Source organism: Falco peregrinus, chromosome 2 (assembly GCF_023634155.1).
Source record: "Falco peregrinus isolate bFalPer1 chromosome 2, bFalPer1.pri, whole genome shotgun sequence".
Lineage (NCBI taxonomy): Eukaryota > Metazoa > Chordata > Aves > Falconiformes > Falconidae > Falco > Falco peregrinus.
Window position 1 is genome coordinate 7598142 of NC_073722.1, and position 15055 is coordinate 7613196.

The 15055-nt window shown below is 42.1% G+C and overlaps 1 long non-coding RNA gene across 7 annotated transcripts in view; it reads right to left on the reverse strand.

Moving 5' to 3' along the window:
• The window catches only part of LOC106112573 (uncharacterized), a 30598-nt gene that overhangs the window by 14831 nt on the left and 712 nt on the right, over window positions 1-15055 (reverse strand). The window lies entirely within an intron of this gene.

Here is a 15055-nt window from a genome sequence, read left to right on the forward strand (position 1 = left end):
TTACCCCAGTTGTTACCCAAATATGCGTTCTGGGTAAAATGTCAAAAATCCCCTCACTACTTGGTAGAAAAAAAATTAACATAACTGTGATCCACTTTTAAGGTGTTGCCATCGTTTCACCTCCTTTTTCCAATTGCTCTGATGCACCTGCCAGCTTTGAGGAATGTTTATTCCGAGTCCACAAACCTTATCAACTATCTTGTTGTTCTATTAATACACTGCAAAGCTAAGCATTTCAAAAGCCTGAAACTAATTTCTGCTAAAACCCTCTGCCCAAGGTCCTCAATTAAGCTTAAAGCCTCAAAAAACTACTGTTATCCTCTAAGTATTTGTGCTTGCCTTTCTATATTAATAGCAGATTACTGATATGCTGACACACCTACAAAGTCAGACAACCCGCTCGCTTCAGAATAAAACACAACCCGATCACTACACGAGTGACATTTAAACGCACTATCCCAATCACATGCACGTGTGACTCTCCCAATCTTCTTGTCACACCACGCGCAATGTATTAAAACCCGAGGTCAACAGTTCAGACACGCTCTCGACAAGCTGTGCCGTTTTCTTTGGTCTGCTCTGTGCTGAGCGGCTGCGTTCGCACAGCTGCATGACACAACGGCAAATTTGGCAAAAGACCAAAAGCTTCACTGTTTGCCGGCTGTCATGCTGCCAGCAACGGGGTCAAGATGCCAAGTTCAGTTGATGTTAATGTCGTTGAAGTGCCTCAGAACGTAAGGCTACTGTTGACATCGACTCATGTCCTGTAAAACATACAAAACTAAACCTGATCCTCTACTTCATTATTCTTAAGATCTCTCCAGGGCCGCACCCAGCGACCCGGAATCCATCTAACACGGGTATCTGTAACAATACAAGCATATCCTCGCCACATCATTTTTAGTTCCGGAGGTCCCTTCCATTCTCCTGTAGCGGCATCTCCATGTTGAACAAAACCACTATTTCCACACTGGTTTACCCCAGATCTCAAACCCAAACTATGTATTATTACTGGCGGTTCATTTCTATCACCTGTAAACCGCAAATACTTCAATACGTATATCGCTTTTGCAAGGCGCTCTGCTGGGCCCAATACCTCTCCCCCTTTTTGTTTTTGCAAAAGCGCTTTCAGTGTTTGATGCGCTCGTTCCACAATGGCCTGTCCCATGGGGGAGCACGTTATGCCTGTGATATGATGTATACCCCAAAGCTGACAAAAATGAGTAAAGTTCCGAGAAATATAGGCCAGGCCATTACCAGATTTGATTTGTGCAGGCATATGTTTAATTACATGCCGTGCTGTTTCACCAGCTTGCGCCATTGCCCAGAGCGCTGGGGAAAAGGTATCAATTGAAACAGGCACATATTTAAGCCTGACAAATTCTGGGATATGAGTTACATCCATCTGCCAAAGTTGTAGGGGTTGGAGTCCTCGAAGGTTCACCCCCAAACCAAGGCCAAGTCCTGCCTTCTGGCAATCAGGACAGGACTGTACAATTTCTCTAGCATCAGCCACAGGAATGTGAAATTGCCTGGCCAAAACTTTCGCCAACTGGTGAAAAAACTCATGTGATAACCTGGCTTGTTCAAAGGTTTTAACAACAGGACCTGTCCAGGCTGGAGCGACAAGCTGATCAGCCTGACCGTTACCTAAAGCTATACTCCCACATTTCTGATGACTGCAAATATGCACAATAAAATATTCGTCCCAATGTTGGTTCAAAAGCGTTAGCAACTGTAACAACAGAGTACACAATACAGGATGTCACACAGGTTTCACCATACTATGTTCTAAACGCTGTACCGTACCCACAACATATAATGAGTCTGATACCACATTGACAGGTTCTGGAATTCAGTGCCGAAATGCCCAAAAACCAGCTTGGAGTTCTAAAGTCTGTAAAGAGTCTCCAGTCACCCCAGAGAGTAGTTTATGTTCCCAAGTTTCTCCTACTTTCCAGGTGACTGCAGCTCTCCGAGATTTTGGTCCAGCATCAGTAAAAACAGTTATCCCTTTTACAGGAACCTCCGATTGCAAAGGCAAATGTTCAGTCGCTGATGAGATAAGAACGGCAAAAGTTTGTCCAAAGGGTAACTGTCAGTAAGAGTTCACAAAAAATCAGCAGCTGCTATTTGAAATTCTGTTGAAGCAGACAACAACCAGTCCAAATACAGTTAGGCCTGAGACATCTACAATTCAGTGCCTGCCTTTAATAAGAAGCTGTGAAAACAATTCAGGGCGCGTAACAACTGTTTTTCTGGGCTGGAGGGGGAGAAAAACCCATTCCAAAATTCATAAACACGGTCTCCCTTCTCCCAGCTGGATAATAATCCCTAATGGGTGTTCTCACTCACCTCCTGAGTTAATTATCATAAAAGAAAGAGCTTGGTCATCTAATCGTCTGCGAGCATCAGTTGTCACTATCTTATTAGTGATCACTTGCTACGCCTGTTGCTGATCCTCATTCAATTGATGGCGTTCCTGAGCCTGCGCAGCTGTTCCCAGGAGCGGCATCAATGGTTTCAGATCATCGTTCATAATCCCACAGATATTACAATCCCACAGGATATCTCCCATTAGGTTTTGCACATCAGACAGTGTTTCTGTTGCTGCGTTAATTTTCACTTTCTGGGGTCGAATAATTCCATTTGTAACGATCCAGCCCAGGTACAACCATGGCCCTTTCTTTTGAATTTTCTCTGGAGCTATCTTCAGCCCCCTTTTTCCAAGACTACGTGTGAGCTGTCGTAAAATCGTCTCAGAATCCAGCTGTTTTCCGGCTACCAAAATATCATCCATATAATGATAAATAAGTAAATGATGATACTGCCTATGAATGGGTTCTAAAGCCCATGCAACAAACAATTGACACATCGTAGGCGAGTTTTTCATTCCCTGCGGTAGCACCACCCAGCGATATCTTTTCACTGGCTCTGCTTTATTTATCAGTGGCACTGTAAAAGCAAACCTTTCAGCATCCTCCAGATGTAAAGGAATTGTAAAGAAACAGTCTTTCAAATCGATAATCACCAAATCCCAATCCTCTGGTAACATAACCGGGGAGGGTAGCCTGGGTTGTAAGGCGCCCGTATCACACATAACAGCATTGATTGCTCATAAGTCATGTAACAGACACCATTTCCCAGATTTCTTTGGGACTGTAAAAATCGAGGTGTTCCATAGACTAGTTGAAGGCACGATGTGTCCAGCATCTAATTGTTCCTGCACCAAATTATTAACAATCTGCAGCCGGTCTTGCTTTAGTGGCCACTGGTCAATCCAAATTGGATCATCAGTTTTCCAGCTGAGTTTTAGAATTGGCTGCTCAACAGTGGCCGCTCCTAAAAAGGCAAAGCAGATCTCTTCCGATGAGTGCCACAGGTAAGTGCGTTACATAGGGGCGTGTAGTTACTACCTTACCATCGGAGAACATAAATGCAATTAGATCTCTACTGATAAAGGTAGCTTGAGTCCCACCAACCCCCACAATGCCGGTACCCGCTGGCATTAGAGGCCACTGCCTAGGCCACTTAAAAAAATGTAAAATCGTTGCATCAGCTCCAGTGTCTATAATCATCTGCAATTTACACACTTGCCCATTAGGGTGCCTCATTTCCATTCGCTCCTCCAGCTTTCCCCGACTGATGTCCATGGCTAGCAAAACATCGGGTTGACCGGTAGACCCAAAACCTTCTATCCCCCTTTTCTGTTGTTCTGCGTTAGGCACTTTTGCTTCAAAAGGAATTAATTGAGCAATTTTTGATCCCTCCTTAATAGTTATAGGGGGAGTTAGTGTGTAAACCATTATTTTAATCCGTCCCTCAAAATCAGCATCAATAAGCCCTGGGACCACAAAACCACCTTTCCTAGATAGTGAAGAACACCCAATTAATAAGGCACTTAATCCATGTCCCAAAAATCCCACAAGATTTGAATCAACAAATTGAACTGTGGTGTTGGTAAGTAATAGCTACTGCTGTTGCCAGGTCCACTCCGGTGCTTCCAGAGGCGGTGGCAGAGCAGCGGTCCAAGCACCCTGGACTTGTGTCATAGCACGAGGGCGAGGCACGCTCCACGTCTCATTTCCCTTTTTCCGACAATCGCTAGTGTTATGATTGTCTTTCCGACACCACACACACCATTTCTTTTGCTGTGCGCCTGGAACACGACATTGTGATCTGATATGCCCCATCCTGCCACAATTAAAACATTGTCTGTCTTGCTTCCCGTTATTATTTTTTCCTTGCACAAGCGGCTTCACTGCAGCTCCTACCGTGGCAGCTATAAAGGCAGCTTTTTCTTGATCAATCATTCTTTCTGCCGCCTCCCACAGCTGAGCAGCTGACAACCCCCGTAGTAGGAGGCTTAAAGCTTTCTTAGTTTTTTCATTAGCATTATCATAAGCAAGCCTATCAAGACATTTTGCTTTCATATCCTCGCTCAAATCAGGGTTACTCATGAGAGCAGCACACAGTCTAAAAATTAAGATTCTGTAGGTCCCTGTTTTATCCCCATAAATCTTGGCGCTATTTTGTCATTATGGAGGATAAAAAATGTTTTCAGAGCCAGTTCCTGTGTTAATCGTAACACCTCAGGTTGGAATCCCAATTGCCACTCCGGGTTAGCAAAGGGGCTGGCGCCTGTCAGCATTTGGGCACTGACTCCAAACAGCGGATCCCCTTGCTGACGAGGCATGGCCGCAGCAGCATCACACGCTGCCTGCCAGCGTTGAAAAAATTGGACCTGCTGAGAAGCCGTTAACAAAGTTTGTGCAACCGTACGCACATCATACGGAGTTAATAAATTTGCTGTAAAAATACGCTGAATTACTGAGTTAGTATATGGAGATTTCAACCCAAATTGTGTTACTGCTAATTTCGCTTTTTAAATTACCTTCCAGTCTAAGGGTTCCCACTCGTCACCCTGTGACGTTACTATCACAGGAAATGCCATTGGCCCAAGCTGCCCAAATTGCCCCTCTATAATTGCATCCCAAATAACCACCCGCCATCGACGTGCTGGATTACTATTACCCCCCACGCTTCCCATTGGAACCGGCAGTGGTAGCGGTCCCGCTGCTAATGTCTTCCCAGAACCGCCCACCCCCACTCCACCCCATAAAAAAGGATTAGTAGAGAAGGGAGATAGTGGCGGTGCTGTAGGAACAGGCTGAGCCGCATCTCAAGTTGCTCCAATTTTTTCATGAGATCTTGCAGCTGCACATTCTCCAAACCACAGCGACGTTCTGCAGACGCCGATCGGGGTGACGGAAGCAAAGGTGGATAGAAGCCATCTTCTGTCGAGACGTTGCACGCGCGTTCCGGGGACTGTTCTCTCGAACTTGGACCAGGAGATACAAGTGGTGGCAGATTCATCTCCTTTGGCTCTCGGCCCTTTAGCCGCGCTACTGCTACACACGACATATCCCTGTCCTGGCTTTTGGGAATAAGGATCCTGAGAATGTCATAGCAGTAGCAGAGTCTTTTGCACTAGCGCCTTCAGCTTCTGCCGACAGGGCAGCGAAAGCAGATGTGGTAGACTGTCGTTCTGCTTTCATCTCTTTCAGAGTCTCTAGGATCAATCTCCACATTGTGGAGAATTTCCCACTGTCTTTAGAGCCTGAACTAATGTCCTCCTGCAGTGCTGCGCCAATCTTTTCCCGAGTATCTAGTTCAAAGGCTGCACTCACTGAGGGGATTAATCCACGCTGCCAAGCCCATGACAGCAACCTCTTCAGGCTTCCCTCATCATAAGATAAGCCTCTCTTGGACAGGATATGTCAGAGGAGCTTAACTACTGCTACTTCTTCTTTGCTTAGCGTGGACCCCATCTCCTCCATGACCGCTCACCTGATCAGGGCAAGATTCCAACAGTTGTGCTCAAGCGTCTTCCAGGCACCGGGGCAGCACCTGCTACGGCCGGCTGCTTCTGCCCCCTCTGAGCCGCCTCTTCGCTCCTGGAAGCACGGACAAGAGGGTCCCCGTTCGGGTGCCACTTGTTGACGCAGAAGGTTCGAACACAACTTATACGACCAATGTGATCAAGTTAGTGCCGCTTTATTAAAAGACTTACAGCAATTTATACTCTCAGCAAGATACACACGCTACGCAGGCTTTGTTATGCAGAAGGTGACAGGCTAAAACTACTCGTTCACACGCTCCCACCTCCCCTGTGACTGGTCCCGGTGTGGTGCCCACACGCTGCTCCCCCCTTATGCAGGCATCCTGCTTGTTCTCATCTTTCAGTCCAACTCTCTTATCTCTCTGCGATTACACAGTTTCTTTGCCTCTCTTGGCCTTGCAGATGCCCTTCACAGCAGCTGCAGCTTGTTACAGCCCCGGCCCGTTATTACAACCAAGTTGTTCGGTCTGGATTGCTCATAACATGCTCATTTTCTTCCAGCCACTCCACAACTAAAGAGCTTATTCAAGCTGCTGAAACTTGGGGAATCCTCAGAAAACTACTAAAAAATTAATATAACAATAATATTTTTAAAAGGCTAATGGAATGACCCGAGATATGGATGGCTTAATCAGACATCAGTGCGGACCAAAGTAAAAGACTTGAAAGAGTTAAAGGGTATTAGCACCGCAAACACCAGTCACACAATGTCACAGAAGTGGCACGAAACACCGCAGGTGTGCTCCTTGGTTCAGTCAGAAGGCCTATGACAATCCAAATATAACACCACAACCTTAAGACTTTAGAAAAGCATTTGACTTAGTACCACCTGGCATTTTTGTTCAAACAGGATGATGGTAGCGATTTGTATTTTAGCAGAAAAGAAACAAAAAGCTAAATAGCTTGAAGCTAAGGTTAGGTAAAGTCACTCTAGAATAAATGCATACATTTAAAGTGGAGGCAATTAACCACTGAGACAACCTAGCTAAAGGCAAGACAGAGTCATTGTCATTTGACATGTTTAGTATGGAAATGAGATCCCTGGAGATGGAATTGCAGAGCTGTGGGTCCCTCAGGCAAACACACTGCCCACACTCTTCCTTCTCTTCTGTGTAGAAAACAGCACAGTTTGAGTATGTCTGGTCATGGCAGCTGCAGCAGAGTAACATGGAGAGATTTCTTTATTTCTGTCTTGGTTTGAGCATGTTTTAGTAACATATGTCTGGCAAAAGGCTGGTATAAACTTTGGATCCCAAAAGACAAATATCATTTAATAATTAATGCTGAAATTCTAACCCAATTAGTTTTGTTGTTGAGTCTGTACAACGTGTTGATGATATAAGAGACCAAATAATTAAGAACTACTGTAGATTAAACAGGGTCAAATCAATTAGGGGATTCCAAACTGGGTTCAGATACTTCACTGAGGTAGCGTAAAAAGTCCAGAAGAGGGAGAATCAGATTTAAATAAGGCTAAAGTGTCTTGTAGGATTAGAAGGAGAAATATTACAGAATGTAGTGTCAGCATGAGAAAACAATTCAGCAGATCAAAGGAAACTGAAGTTCAAGCAAAGTACTTGCCGTAAGTACAGTGAGCCAGAGAGGGGTGACACTACTTGAAATTTGGACTGACAACTCGCAAACCACCATAAAAAACCTGTTCATAGAAAATAATCATGGAGCTATTGCCGATATCTCAGTTCATCAAAGATACAATTCTTTGCTAGGAAGATTTTGGAACCTAAGTACAGAGAAGGCTTAAACTTGCTTTTCATCAAAATTTGAAATTGAAAAGATTATCAATGGCCCTCTTATAAAAACATGCGGGAAGGAAGAATACACTTTAATGATAACATAGAATTAGAAGCCATCATAAAAACAGAGGGCTGGGTATCATAGATGATGTATCTGATGACCCTCAGAATTTCAATAACAGAAATGAAATCAAATCCAGTAATACACAGTGAAGGATCATGCATTTGTGGATGAATCAAAAATAATTATGCTATTTGAAGATGTTTCTAAATTTGAAGAATGGCAATGAAGGAAGGATTTGAATGTAATAGCTGATCTCATGAAGACTATAAACTGCTAGTATAACAGGACTGAAAAAGCAAAGTGAGATCTTCTGAAGAATCAGAAGTATTTCTAGTAAAAGAAAAGGAATAGTAGCACTAAGTGTTAATTTAATACCAGCAACAGCCCTAACAACTCATGATAAGAAAAAGATAAATTCACTACATAGGAAGTGCAGAGAAAAGCTACAGATTGACCTGGGGAACAAAGAACATACCCGCCATATGAGAATAGAAAAGCTTGGCTTGTTTGTACTGATAAAATAAACACTTGAGGTCATAAATGTTGTTTGTCAGTATGCTATTAGAGGAATAGACATCAGCACCATGCAGACTAGTAAATTAAGGTTCCAAAGCATTAGCTTGACCATTGCCCTACTGCTTGACTATCTGAGCAGCGTGAATACAAATCAGTGAATAGGAAGCATTGTTCTCATTTAACAACATCCATGATGGTCAGATTACAAAGGCAGGTGTGAAGCAGCCTTAATAGTAGTTTGCTTAGCTATAGAAATCAAGTATTGCAAAAGTATTGCAAGGGTGGTGACAGGAAGGGGCAGAGGGGAGGAATCTATCTACAAAGCCCTTGGCTGCCTTATTCAATCTTTCCCTTCTCCTCCTCAAACAAGAAAGAAACCTTTGAAGTATCACAACTTCATTTTTTAGAATCTCTCCAACTGCCCCTTGCATTTGACAAAAAGGACCCATTGTGATTAAAGTTTAGTGGGATATGATTTGCTGAAGTCATGTGCTGTACAAAACAGTAAGCCAAATTCCACTTGGCAATAGCACCAGGAACCAACATTCATCACAACAAAAAAAAAAATATGCCAGTAAAAATTAATGTTTCATGACACTTGAGTGTCATTGAAGGAGAAAAACAAAACCAAGTGGATTTTTTTATTTAGTCCTAACTGTCAAATAAAAGCCACAGCTGATGGATCATTACATGCTCACAACTCATCATTTACCCAGGATACGCCAACAACGGTTTTGAAAAGACTCAACTTTTGTTGTCTAGACTGGCACTATGCTACCAGATAAATCTGAGAAAGCTTCCTTGCATCTGTCAAAAGCAGCAATAAGAGATAAATATGTACCTGCACTAAATATGTGGAACTACTAGTGTCATGAGCATTTGTGACAAGATGCAAGCAAAGCTGCAGAACAATCAATAATGACAGATTACAATTTGTAAACTGTAACTTTATGCCCTGTGGTTGAGCACCCTCTGAGTTTTCCTAGTGTCAGTGTGCAAACATGTTTATCCATCATATTCTTTAATACAGCTTTACAAATGCACTGGCTGCTTTCAGGTTTTACAAGTAAGTCTTTCTTATTTAAATGGGGCTTGTTAAAATTAAGAGCTACAACCAGAAATCCAAGGTCTGTTGTTTGGGTTTGTTTTTTTTTTTTAATTGAGAAAATCACAATGAAGAAGGCCTGCTAAAATAAAAAGTGTGTTCTTGGTCTGACCCAGCAAAACCTTTTATATTTGTAATGTCAAAGGTAAAAATAAAAACAGGGTCAATTTGATCTTCTTCACATGTTGACTATGAAATACTTCACCAGAAATTGTTTAATTACTGGCTGCTTACAATCACAACACACAGAAAAACAGCTGTATCGCATACATACTATTAGTTATGCCTGAGTACTGGAACCAGTGGTCAGACCAATGTAATTAGCCCAGACCAAAACAACCTCAGATCATACTGTCTGCATGACATAAGATGTTTTTTGCATATACCTGATCCATGTACAACAGATCAGGAAAAGCCACAGGACACCTTATTTTTATTTTTTTTTTCTTTTCATGACAATGAGCTAGCGCAAAATAACCCATCCAGAGACTGCATGTTCAAAAGAACTTGTATCTTCAAGTTACAAGATCGTACTAAGAATAATACTCTGCTTATCAGCCTACCGAACTGGTACCAACCATACACAGTCCAAATGCATTGCAGCCTCACCTAATGCTATACCCATGAAATAACTATTAAACAAGGCGTGCCAAGCAGCCTCTACCACTCAAACTTTCTGCTCGCTTTTCTGACTCAGTGAGAATGTAAATGGAAGTAAATTCTGCCCTTTTTAATGAGAACAAATTAGATATCAGGAGATATTCTGAACAAGTAGGCTAATTAAAGACCTGAGCTCTACCTGCATGGACATTTCTGCAACCCACTGACACTGCACCTCTGCCACACTGTTCAAGGACGAAGTTGATTTGCATCAGTTGTGACACACAGAGATGGATTTCAATAGCAAAGACAATTATCCATGCTCATAAAGTTCGTCAGTGCAGCCAAGAGACATCAGATCTAAAATAACCATTTTCACTGCTTAATGCTGTGTCTAAGGCGTAACGCACCAACACATACACAGTGCTCTGAACCATCACCTCCGCTGCAAGTTAAAACACTCTTGACAATTCTTGTTCACCTTCTGCTCAAAAACCTGTCGTCACTCCCTTACTCCCCAGGCTGGGCTGGAAGAGGTCCATCAGCTTTAGAAGGTTACGGTGTCACCTGAATGAAGCGGAATGGCATGAAGGGATGATGACTTCTCTTTCTCCCAATTTCTGTGTTCCGTATATTCTAGTTTTGCTTTTCATCATCCTTCCTCCTCAGCTCCTTTTTATTCTTGTTGCTAATCTGAGCTCTCCACTGATGAAGGACCCTCTAAATCTTCACTTTTTTTTGTGCAATGAAGTTGAAAGAAGGCCTGCATGCCCTGTTTTAAGGAAGTCCTATTACTATCTTAAAACTATTTTTAAAAGACTTTAAGCTAGCATTTCCTTCAACACCGAGGCATGGAGAACAGGATTAGATATATATTCGCTTTCTGACAGAAAGAGTTAGCAAGGGATTTATTACATCGCTAGTTCATCTTGCAAGCTCTGCTTACAGCAGATGCTGACCTCTGTAGTCATAAATTCAACCCAACAAGAGAATATTGATTCAATTTTCTTTTTAATCAGAGGAAAGTATCATATCACTGGCATGTTGCTGGCTTGACAATTATAGAAGGAGCAGTTACCCAGCCGATGAAAGTCCAAAGACTCTCTGGCTCCCATTTTAACGGGGACTATGTGACATGAAAGAAAAATAAGCCAAACTAAACAATGACACCTACCTCCCAATCTTATGCAAGAAACACGATCTTCTTCAGAAGACTTCCTATTTATAACCTCCTAACTACTATGCAACCCCAAATATGCTACGCACTATGCAACAGCACTTCAGGGAAACCAGTCCCTGTGCCCTAAAGCACACACACTTTTCCAGCAGTGGCTAATATAAAAAGGTATTACCTCTACCTACAAATTTTGTCTTCTGTATAGTTATGCGGCACATTTTTTATGCTATTAGCTATTTAGTTTGCTCCAACATCAATATATATCAGTCATACTTTTGGCACATGAATCTACTCACACAACTTTTCTCATCGCTGTTCAGGTTAAAAATCCAGCCTTGAAATTAAACTTAAAGTCTTATTTTTCCTAATTTTCCACCCTAATTACTCAAACCAGTGATGACTGTTGATGTGGCACAGCTCCACAAACCAGATTATTTAGTCACACAGCTTCCATTTTACACTTAAGGATTCTCAACAATTGACACACACACTTATCCACAATCCATTTTACGCGCATGAAGGACTGGATGACTGCATGCGACGTCCTGAGACCCTCCTCTGAAGGAGAAAGTGCAGCTTGATTACAAGCCACTTCCATATTTTATTCCAACAATGAAAGCTGGCAGGCAGTGAGGGAACTGTTTAAGATCATAGTCACAAGATGGCAAACACTGGAGAAGGTGAAGTGCTAAGTCAATGCACTTCCTTGCATCCTGGATGCTAGCCTGCCCTAGCCAGAGTAACTCTTTGGGAGCGCTTCCCTGGCACAGAAGTAGCCAGCAAGCTGTTTATCAGGCAGTGTGATTCACAGGGCCGTCTAACCAAAAAAAACCCCAAACAACCCCCAAACAAACAAAAATTGTTTTCCCCAGCCAAAAGCAACTCCTTGATCTGGTTCACTGTGTAGCCACATGAACAGTCCTGTCACAGAGCAGAGGAAGAAACAGAGGATGGAAACAATCATGTCTGCATCAGCCAGCTTCAACAGCTTTGCATCTGAATGTCAAGAAAGAAAGAAATAAACAACTGAATTACCAGTTGAAAAGAAATGGAAAAGCCAATTATCTTCTCCAAAACTGAAGACAATTTATTCTGTGCGAAGGACCCGGTGCGCACCAGTTCACTATAGTGGTTGAGTCTGAATGCTGCTTGAGAGCATACTTGCCCAAGGATGAATTCAATTTTTAATAGAGTAGCTAGGAATAGAAAAGCACACAAGAATGTAAACAATCTGGTCAGGTAATGGAGCTTGAAGAGGTTCCCTCACATTTTAAATTCACCTTAACTACAGAAGGAAAATTCATCACTGATGCCTGGCACCAGGTGTAGTCAGCTAGCCCACAAAAACAAATTTGTTAAAACAATGTTACTTTGTTTCACCTTAGACACCAAGTGCTGTTGACCAGCTCTAATTGCTACTTTGACATCATAAACAAAATCGAAATGAAAGAGCCAAAAGGACACAGACAATGTGAGAATAGCACTCTCTACTCAACACAGCTGAAGGATTTTATTTTATCATAAATTCTCCATAAAACACAACACAAAAAGGTCACTCAACATTTTTAAAGTCCTATATGGAAACAGCAGACTTAACTGCCTAATGTAATGATGCATCTGTAATAATGTACATGTAATGTGTATGTAATAATGTCATGGAATGGAATGGAAAAGAATGTAGGGTGCTCTTCCCCCTGCTCGGCTTCATCTCACTGCCTTCTGCCTTCGGGTGGAATTCCACAGCAACATCAGCCCATCCAAGAGAGAGCTGCTACTGTCCCACCTTCCCTCTTGCTCCCATTTTGCAGTCCTGCCCCGTCCATTGCACCAGCACTACTGCTGGCACAGTCACACGCTGACCTAATTCAGATTCAGGGCACGGAACAAAACCTAATCCTGCTGAAAAAACCCACATTTTGAGCTGTTTCAGCTTCTTAAAAAGGCTTCCCACTCAGCTGAAAAAGCATCACAGCCAGCACATTAAAGAACATAGATGAGACAATGGCAGTCCTGAGTAACCTCACCCAAGCTAACGGTGACCAAGAGCCTTAGAAAGGATGAGTTTGCTGTTAAGAAGTAGGTTTGCAGGTCTGCCAAGAGGCCTACCAATCAGGGCTCTGCCCAATAATGCATTAGTGACTCAGGTTAAAGAAAGATTTATGTTAAGAAGAGTATGCTAAGGACAGGTGATGGAATGAGGTTGACTCCTGATTTTCTTCACTTGTGTTTTTTTAAAACTCCAATCCGACTCACAGTTCAGAAGTTATTTCAGCAGAAAAAATAGTTGGAAAGAACATTTTTGCAAAAAACCCAATGTAGCTAAGAATTAAATTTACAAATGGATTAAACCAGCTGCTCTGCCTTTACCTCTCAGTTCTGCCTGTACTTAACACTCATTATACCTTCTTGTGGTAGAAGGCAATTCAAAGAAAGGCTGCGCTATATTCTAGCAATAATTACAATAACCATTACTGTAAAACCGGCATAATTTCTATCAGTGGAACAGGCTAACAGAAGTGGGAATTGCAGTACCTTTGAAAAAGGTTAAAGACTCAAGAGGAATTTGGTTGCAAAAGCATGGCTTGCAGCTGAAAGAAGCACTGAGAGATCAGAAACACAGCTGAGAACAAGGGTGCTGATAGAATAGTTGTGGAATGACTGAACCATCCCAGATCCACTAAAGCATTTTACTCCAAGTAAAATAAACCAACACACAAGCAGAATCTCACAGCAAGAAAAACAACCAAATGTAAATAATGGAATTATATATGACAGGTCTGCTTTCCCTTTTGTGCCTTTCCCTTTCCAAATAAATGGTTCCAAAAAGTTTGTCTACTCCTCTATAGCTTAGATTCTACTCCATTAAACATAAAATCTTCCTGGCTCTACTTTCAAAACCACTCAACTTTGATAATTTTCTAACTAAACAGTAACTCAGCAAGAATGTTAACTTCATCTATGCAAACGAAGGCGTGTAATGAGCAGAGCACAACATGTTAGCACACTTACAAGAAACAAACATGTTATCCAGTTATATACATTTCATAAAAGTGAAGGCCAGAAAAACAGCGAGGTCTTTGGAGTGATGATGCTACAGACAATTAAAGGAAAAGGATATACCTCTTAAAGGACATCATAAAAAGCTGACAAAAAGACAAAACCCGATGCTTTAAGGGAGGCAGCCACTTACTAACGACAAAGAATTAAGATCAAGTCAAGTAGGAGAATGCTGACCTGGTCGCTTAATAGAAAGGATTGTCTCAGAAAGAGTTCTTACTGCTAAATGTTTCATCGTGCAAGATCATTACAGGACCAAGTACCCTTTTTCCACTCCCAGATCATCAGAAAAGAACACTAACTCCTGTTAAGAGCAGAAGAGGAATTCTAGAGGCAATCTCTTCTGGCTGGAAAATCTCTTAAGAGTCCGTACAGCGCCCTTTCTTCTTTGCCAGGTGTACTGACAGCTCCCCCTTCTGTTCCAATCGACTTCGACCATCTTTCGGAGCATACACATACATAGTACATAGATCTATATAGATAGCTGGGGTATCTGCTAAGGGAGGACTATCTATATTAAGCCCCATGCCCCTTAATATAAGCAGGCCAAAATACCATGCCCACATTTTATAAGAGAAATACAACCTGATCACAAATGACAATCTGTTCCCAGAAGCACTACTTCTATTAAAAGCCCTTTTGATTACAGTACTTTAGTAAAGTTTCAATAAAAACAAATACTTTTGTCCTAAGCAACTTTCGTATTTAAGTCTGCGTTCAAAAAAGCTTCTATATTTCATATGAAACAGAATAGAAAGAACCCAAGAAGTAGGTATCAGACACAAAGAATCACCACTTGCAGCTCACTGCTCCATAGTGCACTCTGTGATAAACCTACTTACGGTCGTGCACTGTGTGTTGAAGCTATGCCACTATCACA